The sequence below is a fragment of the Balearica regulorum genome, chromosome Z, assembly GCF_011004875.1.
Source record: "Balearica regulorum gibbericeps isolate bBalReg1 chromosome Z, bBalReg1.pri, whole genome shotgun sequence".
Lineage (NCBI taxonomy): Eukaryota > Metazoa > Chordata > Aves > Gruiformes > Gruidae > Balearica > Balearica regulorum.
This window is the reverse complement of record NC_046220.1, coordinates 85,985,334-85,998,796: the sequence shown is the minus strand read 5'-3', so window position 1 is coordinate 85,998,796 and position 13,463 is coordinate 85,985,334. Positions and strand designations below refer to the sequence as shown.

General features: G+C 40.6%; 1 long non-coding RNA gene across 1 annotated transcript in view; it reads left to right on the top strand.

Moving 5' to 3' along the window:
• Positions 1-5,044: 5,044 nt before the first annotated feature.
• Positions 5,045-13,463, top strand: part of LOC142599466 (uncharacterized) — a 54,142-nt gene continuing 45,723 nt past the window's right edge. The window contains exon 1 of the long non-coding RNA XR_012833036.1: positions 5,045-5,096. This is a non-coding gene — a long non-coding RNA (uncharacterized LOC142599466). The remainder of the gene's footprint in view (positions 5,097-13,463) is intronic.

Below are 13,463 nucleotides of genomic sequence, written 5' to 3'. Positions count from 1 at the left end.
GGCCAGCCCAGGCTTGTTTCTCTAGACAGGCTTTTCCAGTAGTGTAAAGTGTCTGATATATTTGCTTCTCCGTTTTCAAAGAGAATTTATTCCCATCTGTGGATGTGAAAAGTGGCTTTTTAATTTGAAATAAAGATACCAATGCTCATGTTCATATAGAAAAGACCGAACCAAGGAAGGGAGGTTTATTAAAGTGCATTTCTCTTTTGACATCTGTGAAACATACGGGATAAAAATCCTGACCCACTGAATTAAACGGGGAATTTTGCCTTTTATTTCAGCTGAGGTGGGGTTTTGACCGTAGAATTCAGAGCGTGGGTGTTTGGCACATTAATTCCCAGGTTTGGATATCCCGCAGTGAGAGTGAATACCATGGCACACACCGGCCCCGGTACCTTGCCCGTGTTACTTCTCGTCTCCTTGTACACCCAAGTTGGCAATTCAAACCAGAGAGTCGTGTTGCACCTTTATTTATGGATGCTGGGTTTAAAGAAGCTTGGCACGGAACTTGCATTTTGATATCTATATAATTGGAGACATTTTAAATGTAATAACCATTTATTATTTAGTAAGTAGAACCAAGTGAATAATTTTAAAGGAGAATGCAGTTGATAAATACAGTTCCTTTTGCCATATATGGAGAATTTGCCAAATGGAGAATTTCCTGAGTTATTTCTTTTTTTTTTCCACACACACATTTTTAATATTCCTTTTTCCTCCCTTTCCCAAGGACTGATTGCAAGCAGGCCACCCCAGCTATTCAACGTTTATATTTGAGCTGGATCAGCTAGTTGTATCCTAGTGACTACAGTAATTTTTCATCAACGAAAGGGAAAAGTGCCAAAGGAGCACATGAGATTAAAAACCTTCATTGTGGGCATTTGTGAGAGTAAAATTTAATAATATATATGTCATGGAACACATGCAGCACCAGCCCAGCTCATTTCCAGGTGCAAAAGAAAGGAAAAGTTTCCATGTCTTTTACCCATCTGTAAATATATCAAATAAATCCTGAGTCAACAGTAACAATCAACCCTAAATTTTACTTGAAAACCAGTGAGAAATTGGCTGTAGTGTCTTTAACTATTTATGCAATGGGCTAATAACTGGACTTCAGCAAATTAAATGGAGTCAATAGGATTGTTCACAGTCCCTAAATGTCTGGTTTCATTTTGCTTATTTTTATTCATGGATCTCATACAGGCAAAAAATGAAATTCAAAAAGAATGCAGAATTCAGCAAAGACACTTCTAGCCCATAAGCTTTCCTTAGGGCATATGAACTATATGATTTATAAATAGCTCATGTAGACACAAGATAAAAATAACCCAGGAAAAAAATAAAACAGAAAAAAAAAAAAGCCCACCAAACTACTGTTAGATGAAGTTCTAATTCAAGAATATTCTCTCCCTAAAAAACTCCCAGCTCTTACCTCCAAAATTGTTTTAAAACTTTCCTTTTTGTGAGATAAGGGTGCAATGACTTTCTTCTGCCAGCTTTCTCTTACTTGCTTTAAATTTTTAATTTTCTAACTACTGTTACCTTCAGGTGACATCCCTCCTCTAATAACTTGCGGTGAATTCATGGGTTGTTTGATGGGAGGTGATGAAGCACAAGAAAATTTTCAGTTCTGGGGGTTTCCATGCCCATCCCTACAGTGCCGGACCCAGAAGAAGCAGGCAGCGCTCCCAACCTCCACGTCCATCCCAGACGGGATGCGCTGGCCTCTGTAACTGAGTTTTGATGTCTGTGGAGGTGTGAAGCCAGAAAATATTTAATACCAAGCCTGGAGAGTGGCTCTCCTCTGTGCATATATTTCAATCTCTGATTTGAGAGCATCTCCCCATCTCCACTGGTCCCGTAGTGACGGAGGGGACAACGCGCTCTGCGTTACGCTGGTCACGTCGGCGTTTAAATCTATCTTTGGCCCTGGAAAATCTGGACTGTGGAAGCTGGAAGAAGATGGTTTCCATTGAGCAAGGGCATATGAAGAGTTTTCTGTTTTCTCCAAATCATCAATGTCAGACCGAGCCCCTCGAAGAAGAGTGTAAACGCTCCCTGTTAATGTTTTACACCGTCCTCATTCCCATTGATCTGGCAGAAGTCACCATTTTTCACCATTTCCATATAAAACCTTATTTCTAATTTGAAACAATGTAACTTTCAAGTCCATTTATTTTGTATGATTTATTAAGAAAGTACATCAGTATCACCAAACTAATTATCATAGGCAAATGACTTGTCATAAAATTAATGTACCTAGTGAAAAAGTTAATAGTTATTATTTAAATTCTTGATTCCTCTTCTTTGCCTGTAATTACTTCCAGATATGTGAATGAATACGATTAATATGGAAAAGTGAAAATGAAATGAATTTGTTTCAGACTTTTTCCTCCACAACAAGCCTTTATCCTTCAACCTTTATTCTAAGAGAAAGGACTGCAGGAGATCAAATTTTTATAATTAAATATTTCTTTTTCTTGCATAGCTGGACATTTAGAAACTTAATCTAAACCCCACAAAATATTGCATCTTTTAATAACTGATAAAGTTCCTTGGAAATAAGTCCTTTGAACAAGGAATTTTAAGGGGGGTGGGGGGGGTATTTAGAATATTGTGGTGAGTATGTGGAAAATGTTGGGGTCTATCAGCTTTCTGACAAGTTATTTTTGGAATCATAACTAAAGAAAGTTATTGTTCTTGCCATAAAACAAACTAGATAAATAGCTAACAATGTATTTTTCCAGCTAAGTTATTATAATTTTTTCTTTACTCTGCATTTCCTCTTAGCCCATCTTTCTCTCCTTTCTAACCCAAATTCATTATTCCTCTTTCCTCCGCTTTAAGTCTCCATCTCTTTTTTTTCCTGATCTTTTATCAGCTCCATTTTCAGATGCTGATTCAGGCTTATCGCCGTGAAGCGAGAGAAGAGAACAACGCTTTGTGTCCCGCAGTGCCCAATCAGAGCAGCTTTGATCATTTTTTTGGAAGGACCACATGGACCACCTCATGGCACCTCGACCTCAGGAATCGTTAGAGCAAGGGATGAGTATCAACCCTACGGACACTATTTGCAGTATTTAACTTATTCCCAACATGCATGATGCCTAACGTAATTTTCCATCGAATCCTGCGTGTCGATAATCCATCGCAGCAAGGACTTTAGAGAAAATCGCCACGTCCTTGCATACAATGTGCAACCAGAAAAAAAAAACAAACTCACAACCCTGTTCTCCTTAAAAGAACTTCTTCGTTACAAATTATTTACTTAGCTGCATGGTGCAGAAGCCAGACTGTCAGTAGGATGATAAACTGGTTCCTACCAGGTAAACACGTGAACTGTGATGTTATATTTGGAGCATCAATGTACGTAAAATATTAATACTCTGGCAGTTCTGAGCGCGTACGTGGTACTTCTGAAAAATTGTCCAAACACAGGTCAAATACCAGATACCTTCCTAAATAAATCTCACCGGGGGAATCTGACTCCATCCATTAACTCACATACAACAAACTTGGAAATACGCTTCAGCATCTGGCCCCAAAATTCTCAGCAAAGGCAGCAATAAAGTATGTCTTGTTTATATAGACGACTGAATCTTTCTGAGTTATTGTCCGCGCGTTACAATATTTACAGCATTATTGTTATCTTCATCCTGTAACTAAGAAACAAATCACTTTAAAATATTGTTCCATTAAAAAAAAACCCACCCAGCAGCCCAGCACAACATCACTGCAAGGTTGTGCTCAAGAATTTAAGTGCACAAAAGCCAGCGTGTTTACTCAAGTGGGCAGGGTGATATAGACCATCTACGGTGTCCTACCTACTCAAGAAATACGTATTATCGCTAAAACGGAGTGACGGCCAGTTATGTCAGGGGGTGAATTTGAGTTCGACGTGAATAATCATTGGCGTAAGCTGGATTCTGACATTCTTTTGAGTTTTTTGGGCTGTCACGTTATCACACCCTGCAGTTGCTACAAGCGTTTGGGTTTTTTTCAAGAGGAGTCAAAGATTTCAAATTCTGAGCATCAAGGACCAAAGACATAGGATAGGGAATGCCCTGATATGCTCCGTACGAATCTCAAACATATTATAATGCCAGAGAGGTGGCTATGTAAGTGTTTTATTCCCTATAATCATTTATCTTTGGAAGCGACTCGTGATTTGGCACCCAATGGAATCAGTAACATCTTTTTCTGGTTTTGGCAAGCAATGAATTCTGGTGCCAGCACATAACGACAACAAATGAACAAAGCTGTTAATGGTTTCCATGTGTTAGAGATAAGGATATTGATTATTAAAATGAATGACTAAGGGAGGTAGAATGGCTTAATTAGTCATCATGCTTTCTTGCTTCGAAAACCCACATTGCCTTTGATTGAAGTCAGGACTTCTGTCAGTAACAATCACTCGCACGAGCAAATAAAAGGCAAGGAAGGGGGAAAGGGGTTGTAATCTCTGCTCGGTTGTGGTGGTGTCAGGGTGGGCTGTAGTAGGAGTGATGGTAAATGGTTTTAGCCTTTGCCAGCAACATCTGCTGTATCTTTTGGCTGGCTTGAAGGTTCATGCAAGTGACTCCATCTAATTTTATGGGCTCTTTCTCCATGTAAGTACCTTTGAAAGTTTAGGGGCCAGGAATTTTTTCTACAATATCTTTCTACAACCCTTTGTTGGTGTGAGGAAATTCAGGTGGAGTCAATAGTGCTAAAGTTATTGGTGCAGTTAAGAGCTGAGCATCCTGAAGGATGCAGTTGGAATCTTTCCAACATGAACAGTTCTTCATAGCTAGAAAATAAAATGTAGAGATTTTTTTCTGTGCAGATGGAGAACTTGCTTAACTGTAGGTGTGTAAGACACCTAATTATCATACTGCTAGCAATGCTGTGGTTTGTTGTTTGTTTTCTGTTCTTGGATGGGTAAATGTGTTAGAGGAAAACTGATAACACTCAGGTGCTGCCAAGGTACAATGTGGGGAGTTGATGGGATTGTTCTCTAATATCATGAATAATCATGCTGATGTATCTTCTTTTTTTTATCTAGGATGCTGGTTTTAACTGGAAACTGGGGATTTCTCCTCTCAGTTACCCAGAAGGTGGGTAAGACTCCTCTCTGTGTTTGCATAGCTGCATGAGTGGAGCAGGTAAGGAGGAATGCCTCTGTAAAGCTGCAATTATAGATATGAAGCTCCTGTAAGCCCTGATTTGTATTCATTTCCTCGGTGTAATATGTTGTAAAGGTTACATCTCATCAGTATTTCTGGCTAGTGTTATTACAGGTACATTTTCAACAAAAAAGTGAATAATAATCCAGAGCTGATTCCAGTTTGTAGATGAAGATGTATGTGGAAGTTGGATATCTAAACTTCCATCACTGTTGATGGATGCAGTGGAGCTTTGAGAGCCATTTCAGCTCTGGTTAGTGCAAGTTCTTCCCAGCTGGAGAGGAACTACTGTTTGCTCAACTCAACTGCTCATCAGCAGGTATCTTGTGCTGATTGGCATGCTCTGGGGTGTTGGAGCCACCCATGGTGGTGGTATGTATGAGGTGAGGACTGTAGCTGTCTGGGGTAGCAGCCAGAAAGCAGACAAGATACTCAGAAATATCTGAGAAGGGACTGAGTGGTTTAACCTGGATGTGGGGGGAACATAGATAACTTTGGGCTAGCTGATGCGGCTGCTTGAAGTCAACAGAAGGACACGTGCTCAGGAAGGCAGGACTCGTGCAGCTATTAGATTGGTTAAAATATACTGGTGAAGAATAGGTCTGGATTAATTTCTGACAAACTCCTTTGTGGATTGGGGCTGATTGTGTGCACAACTTGGCTCGCTAACTTGTGTGGTGTGTTTGAACTCGTAATGAATATGCATGTCTACTTTAAGGCTATTGGCATATTATTTTGCTCCAGATCGAACTCGGGGTATTCTTGTTGTCTGAAAGGAGCTGACATTTTCATTTAGCAGGCTGAGTCCCTTTTTTCCCCTTGCATTTGCTCTTCACTTTCTATTAGATACCTCCAAATAATTCAGGTCAAAAAAAAGTGGTGAAATGGAATAATAAACTGTTTGCCCTAAAGGAATTGTATTGATTCAGATGGATTCTCTTGTCCGAGTTCTTGAGGAAAGTGGTGTCTGTGGCTGCTCCTGTTACAAACACGTAGCTTGCAATCAGTGGATCTGTGTAGTGTACTGGATAGTCTTCTGAACTTCTCTTGACTTTTTTTTAAACTTTTCTGGCCTTTTTTATCATTGAACTGTATTACAGCAATGAATATCATATGTACCTTTAAGGCCCCTCTGTCTGAACAAGGTTGTGTAGAAGGAGGGGGTCCCACAGTATAGAAAAATTGGGCTCTGAATTCATTGTTCCAATTCTTTAAGTGCTTGAAACTCCCTGTGTTTCCTTATTAATACTAAAGATGAAAAAAAAACTATGGAAAACAGTATGTTTAAAAATGAATATGGCATATTGCATTTTCTGGGTTCAGTGTAACAATTGAGAATCTAATCTGCATAATATATCAATTAGTTTTCTCAAACTACCAAATGTCTGTTATTTCAGAGCCTTTTAGCTGTAAACATTATGTTCAAATACAGATGGTGTTTTTCGGGGCGGGGGGCGGTGGGTTTTGCACAATTTGATCAGATGAAACATACCACATTTTGCGTTTAGCATCAGTATTTGCAAGGCTGTTTGTAGGACCTAATGAATATAGACGGTACAGCTAGATGTGCGTAACGCGTTCCTACAGCGAGGAGCTCAGGTGTCATCTCAGAATTCATGGGCTATCAAAGGAAGGTGGCTGTCTCCTCCAGTTAAGCCTGTGTAAAGAAATATTATGGTTCATCATTTAAAAAACAATAAAGCTTTGAAAGTGACCATAAATGAGGCTACTCCTACAAGGATCTCATGACTAACCAAGCAGAAAGACAAAGTAAAATCGTTTACTAATGATAAGCCCAATTCTGCTTCCTCCTGAAGTCAAAGGCAATCCAGAGAAAGTGGGGCTGGGCTAATCAATTAACATTGTGCCATCAATAATGATGAACTAATGCTGACATGGAGAAATCGGGCTATAAAGGGCTGAATCGTGGCTGGCTGAGTAATGAGGCTATTAGATTGAAAATACGGAGTATCAGAAGTACAGGTATTATTTTGAGATGACATCGGCCACGGGCACCATCGATATGTGGTGGGGACTGACTCTTAGGTGTGCAGGAGGTGGGTGCTGTAGATAAACAGGAGATATGTAACTCCAGTTCAGACTGGGACATGTGGGCCTCATGTCAAATGTAAAAGTGCTGATGTGGGTTCAGAGTGGGTAGGTGGAGATAACGCTTATATACTGTTGTGTTTACAACAGAATTTACACTTACTGAAAACTAAAAAAAGAAAACTCCACCCAAATTTCACTTAGTAGCCTGAGATGCAGATTTTTGAGCTGGTATAGAGGAGGCCAGGATGTAAGAAAAGCATTAATTTCGGTCTACTAACACATCAGAAGAAAAACGCTTAGCTGGAGGAACTATTGCTGAGACTCCCACCCTGTGTGAGATGGGTTGGGGTCCTGTACGGCTTCTGGAGCTGCTTCTCTTACAGCTGTGGGGCACATCTGTCTTGTAGGGATATTCCTCACTGATGATTTTTCCCACTAGAAAAATCTCTGCCGTGTAGACCATCGGTGTGAAATTAGTTGTGCTTGCTGACTGTACAGGTTAGGTTTGGGAATTAGAGGAGTAGGGTGCGTTGGCTTTGTTTAGGTTTCATTAGAGTTTCTTAAAAATCCTCTTCCCTCCTGTACTGTGGCTTGAAAAACATGTTTTACCCAGTGCTATACCTGGTATCAGATGGCCTCCCTTCATCAAAAGGCAATCAAAGCTGGGAAGAATTTCGTGTTTGGGGAGGGGGAAAAAAATCTATACACAACACTGCAAGAAGTTGTACAGCCTACTCAGGCTCTGACTTCCCCCTCAGGCTTCCTCAGCTTTTCTGAAAACACACAATGCAGATCATGACTTCATGTTCCAGTTCCTTGCACTTCTCATTGTGTTCTTCAGGCTCTAAAACTACCTAGTTTTCTCTTTTTTACTTTCTTTTACTTTTCTCTTGCATGTGTGGTAGTGCAGTGTGTGAGTTAAAGGACCTGGGCCAATGAACAAATCGATTTTTAAGCTCCGTAATTGCTGAAAAATATTAGCGCATCTTTCTTGCGTGCAGTTAGACAGCAAACTAAAAAGCCAAGTTCTATATATTTCTTCCTTTAGAAATCCTAATGTAGCATCCCTTCTTCATATGGAACTGAATCTGTATATTATCCAACAGAATACATTTTAACGGGTATTTCTGTAGAACCTTGGCTTGGTTGCTGGTCCATCACACGTGCTCCCAATGTCTATTCACTGTGAGTGTCTTGGGAAGCTTCTTGTCAAAACGGTTGTGGTTACAAGATGGCTACAGATGAAACAAAGCTTTTTGGAGGAATGTATCAATTTAGAAAAAAAGGATATTGAAGAAAAAACGCTGGATAAAATACCTTGAAAGCAGGAACACTCCCCTACAACCTATACCTGCACTGGGAACGAGCAAGGTTGAGGTTCAAATATATTTTTTTCTGCACTGAACCCAGATCCCCTGCTTCACAGGACATCCTGTGAATAAAAAGCTGATATTCTGGCACAGGTCCTCCAGCTGGAGCTGTTTACCTTTGGCTTAGCAGTGAGAAGAGAGGAAGAGGTAGGGCACCCTCGCCCTATGGCTGGAGATCTGTCCTGAACTGGAAAAACTCAACAGCCGAGTTACTGATCACGAGTGGGTCAGTTGAGTGAAGGAAAACTCTTAGAAGTTTCCTTCCTTAACTGTGAGCATATTCTAGATAATCAGTTATTTGCTAGTATTGCTGCTAATTAGTAAACCAAACCACAGCTCTTCAAAAAAAAAAAGGTGTTGATACTTTCCTATTTACTTTCTCTTTTCTGGGATGCTGTAAGGAGCTGCAGAAGAATACAATGATTACATATACCAAATACTGAGTAACATATGCCATATGCCAGGCTTTAGCTTCTTGAATAAATCTTAATTAGTTAAATATAACCAAACTAACTATTCTTTTGTTCTGAAATTGGTAGCAAATTGAATGTGACTGATGTACAGTCCTCCACGCTAACAGGAATAAAGAGCTCTTTAGCAAGCTTGCAGAAGCGACATACTTATAATTGCTTCTATTATTAGCAAGGTGCTTTAATCCAGTGATAATGAAGGTAATGATTTTCTTGGTTGCAGTGTAATTCTTCTCAATATCTCATCCCGTGTCTCTCAGCAGAACATGTACTTGGAGGGAGCTCAACATCACAGATAGCTTCTGCTGCAGAGGAACCAGGGCTGTCCTCCAAAGGCAGCCACGGGGGCCGCAGGATCAGCGGCGTGGTGACAATTCTGCTCCCGGTTATTCAGCATCCATCTGTCTAGGTCCACATCTCCAAGTCATTTCCTCTATGCTGGGATAATGAGGTTAAAAGAACCAAAAAAGCGTAAATAACAAAGCCAGAAACGTGGCTAGGAGAAAAGTCCTGGGAAGAGTTTAAGGCTGCATCCCCGTAGGCAGCAGCTGTGTGTGTTGTATATACAAAATATATATATAAAACTCCTTCATAAACCAACTAAATGCCACTTACAAGTGGCTGAGGTTTTTTAATCAATTCTGCTTGTGTTTTCACCCTGGTTAAAACCAGTTGTGGCTATATGAGGTATCTAATACTGAAGTAATAATAGTAATTTACTCTTGTTTTATCCATACTTTAAGCATTTTTAGGATGAAATGACATTTAGTGATCGAAAGACTGTTAGTGGGTGGTGAGAAATACAAAATAGTTGTGACTCATGATTTTGTACTCTGCCAAAATTCTTTCAAGAGAGCTTTAAGAAGTGCACATCTGGAGCAGGGTGGCAGAGTTGCTGTGTCCATTTAACATCTCCAGTCTTCATCCACAGTCTCTCTGGCTATGCCGTTACTAATGAAACCCAGGAAATGATATAGCCTGTGAGATCAGAAGTTGATAAAAAAAATTGATTTTTCTGTGGAAAGAAATGACTCAAGAACAGTCTGGCTGAGTTCCTGCCCTTTAGTTCCAAAGTGGAATGAGGAAATATCAAATGTGGTCTTTTGAGCAAAGAAAAAATGCTAGTAGGCAGGAAAGCTAAAGAACCTGGGGAAGGATAAGATAGGGAGGGACATGCTTGTACCGGTACGTCATATAATCAAACACCAAAAATACCAATGCTATATAAGCAAAATGTGGGCTTTGGGATGCTTTGTTTGCATTTAAAAGAACAAGTATGTGTTTTGATGAAGCTAATAGAATGTCAGAGGAGACGGCTGCGCCATTCGCCCTGAGTCCTGGGATAGTGAAACGTGAATAAATGAGACACCTCACTTCAAAGAGGGTCTAACAGCCTAAGAATAATTTGTACCGTTTGGTTTTTATTTGAATTGGGAGTTCCAATGATTCTAAAGCTGAAAGGGGGGGAAATAAGTGGGATTTCCTTCTAGGTTAGAGGAGAGGCATGACATACTTGTGATGTTTGACATCTGAGTCCAAAACCTTAAGGGAAGATGATTAGATTGGCCACGACAGCCAAGGCAGCGTAAGGTAGTAGTCAATGGTTTGGTCTAAGACACTTCAAAGCTTTCTGATTTTGGCCTGGGTTGATGCTTGGTTTGGAAATGATTGCTGTTAAAGCTTTGAGAAGGTTCTTCTGCTTTAAATGATCATGTTAGCCCGTGCTGCCAAGGGGCCGTGCAGCTGGACCGGTCAAACAGAAAGTGTCCAAAGCAAAGGTGTGTGACCTAGGAGCCTGGAAGATTCTCCAGCGACCAGATGAGCCATCCCCACCAGGAAGGGAGAAGTTGCATTTTCCCATGGCAGAATCTGCACAGCAGACTGAAATGTGTGACAGTTGCTCACGCTCTCTTGCTTTGTTCATTTGTAGCTTAGTTACATATATTCAATGTGAACAGTCATGTATTTGCACCCATACATCCAGTATACTGAACTCATCCTGCTTCCAAGACTCCTTGCTTCTGCTAGCTCTCAACATATCCTTGGAGTACCTTCCACGTCAGAAAGTGCTGTGGAGATGAGAAAGGCATGAAGAAAAGCATTTATTGGAAGCAATGTGGCTATTCATCTGTGAAGTCTATAGCAACAAAACAATAAAACTCAAACTCTGAATCTAAGGGAGGCGATGGCATGGAACCAAGGGTGTTTTTGCTAAAGCTTCCTGGTGTTTTGCTAGGTGACATGTCAGACTCATTATATTTGATTCATTGGTTTCGGTGCCTAGAGCCGAGCACCGGCTTTAGCAACCAATTGTAAAAGAAAAATAGACAGTTCAGGAGCTGGGATAAGCATCAGTGATTCTTGCTGCTTTGAATTCAGTCTTACAATGAATGTTATTATTAGAAATGGCCGGAATGCCTTAACACCTGAGCATACCTGGTCAGGATTTGGCCTGTCACCTGCACTTTTTAAGAGGATATGAGCCTGTTGCATGCCAAGCATAGACCCACTCTTACTTTGGATGAGGGCAGATTGTGCCCAGTATTGCATCAATGAACCTACTGGTTCATTGCCTTGGAAGAGTGAAGACCAGTCCAGTTGTGTTTACTCAGTCTGACCCTTTGCCTTTAAACAGGACTGTTCTTGTGTAGATGGATCCTGTGTTTTCAGGCAGAATTATTGCACGTACCCACCAGCGACACAGAAAGACCGTTGGCTGATTTCTCTCAGTGCTTTACCACCTCTGCTCAGGAATTCCTTATAGAAATTCCTTACACTTGTCATGTATCTCCTTCTGCAAATGGGAATGATGGCGCTGACTTCCCAGGGAGACATGCAATCATCGATGACCCATGATAAATGTCAAGGAACTCTGGGAGTGATCCTTAGGTTGCTCCTTGTTACCCTCTACCTTGCTTCCCACTGCTATTAGGAGGGCCTATGAGTTACTACTACTTCAACTGGTGATTGTGAGTATTTGACCAATTCACGTCCTGCAGAGAGATTTGAAATATGTATTTAAGAGGGGAATATGCAATGTAACTTGGCATAGGTTTGCCAGCAATCGGATACAAGCTGCTCAGAAAAAAAATCCCCCCGCCTTACAATCTTCAGCCACTGTGGACTGTGCTTTCTAGGAAGCTTGGAGTTATGGTCAAGTGAAGATTTCAAAGAAAAAAAAAGGACTTGGAAGGGTCACGGGAAGGTTAGACTGCTTTTACAAGCTTTTTTTGCCATGTTATCTAGCAACTGCTTCAGGAGCCAATTCTTAATGTAAAGAAGGTCCCTGAGCCCATTTCTACCCTTGCCTTGGCAGCCTCAATCCTTATGCAAGGAATATATCCAAAATACCACATCTAAAGGCTGTGGGGATGCAATTTTTTAAATTTTCTCCAAACAATCTGCCCTAAACTGGGGTTTGTCAAAATGCTGATGTTGTGGTAGCCTCAATGAAGCTTTTTAGTACTGTGATGACAGCAGTATTGCTCTGAGATACCTGTTTCTGATTTCTGGCTAATTAATCATCTAGAATGTATCTGGTCAGGTCTAAGATGCACATGAGCATCCCCAAACATGGAAACAAGTGTATTTATGAACTTATGGAAAGATTTATTAGTAAATACATTACAGATGTGGCTAAACTGGCTCCTTTAGCTCCTTAGAAAAAGCCTCTGAGGTCCCAGGTGACAGGCATGATGTGCATCTCATGGGGAATGGATCCAAATGCCAGCTTCCTAGCTGGCTTCTCACTGCATCTGTCCAGGTGCAGGTCCACCACTGTCTGAAACACTTCAAAGCAAGCTGGAGGGGTTAGTTAGTGTCTGGAGTAAGTGGTTTCTAATCTGGCAGATAGTTAGATCCTACCTCCATTTTTTAAAGGATATACTGATTTCTATGGGCCTCCCAACTAGATCTCTACATGAAGTTGAGCACTTGATATCTATCTCATGTCAGTCAATAATTCTGGATTTCATTCTAAAAAAAACTCAAGAGCCCATAATTAGATTGTTATTAGGATTAATTTTTAAGTACTCCATAATTTTTCTTCTCCTGATTAAAATTGAGGAAAACCCCTCATCCAGCCCCACCCCCTCCAATCACATGGAAGGAAAAGTGGTTGGAAGGGGTAGAAAGGAGAGATGGGCAGATGCTATATTTAGATTGAAGAAAGGAGATTTCTCATTCCAGACAGGTAGTTGGTTATTAATTTCCTCAACTGAGTCTGCACATCTCATAAACCATGTGAGCAGCTGAGCTCAAGAGTTTCACAAATGTCAGCTGAACCCCAAGAATTACTGCTGTCTCTGGGTCTCTTCCATATTGGTTGTTAAATCTCATACATTATCCCTTCCCAAGAAGGAAAGGCAGCAATGCAATGCTAAAAATGTTGAAAAATGCATTCAAGT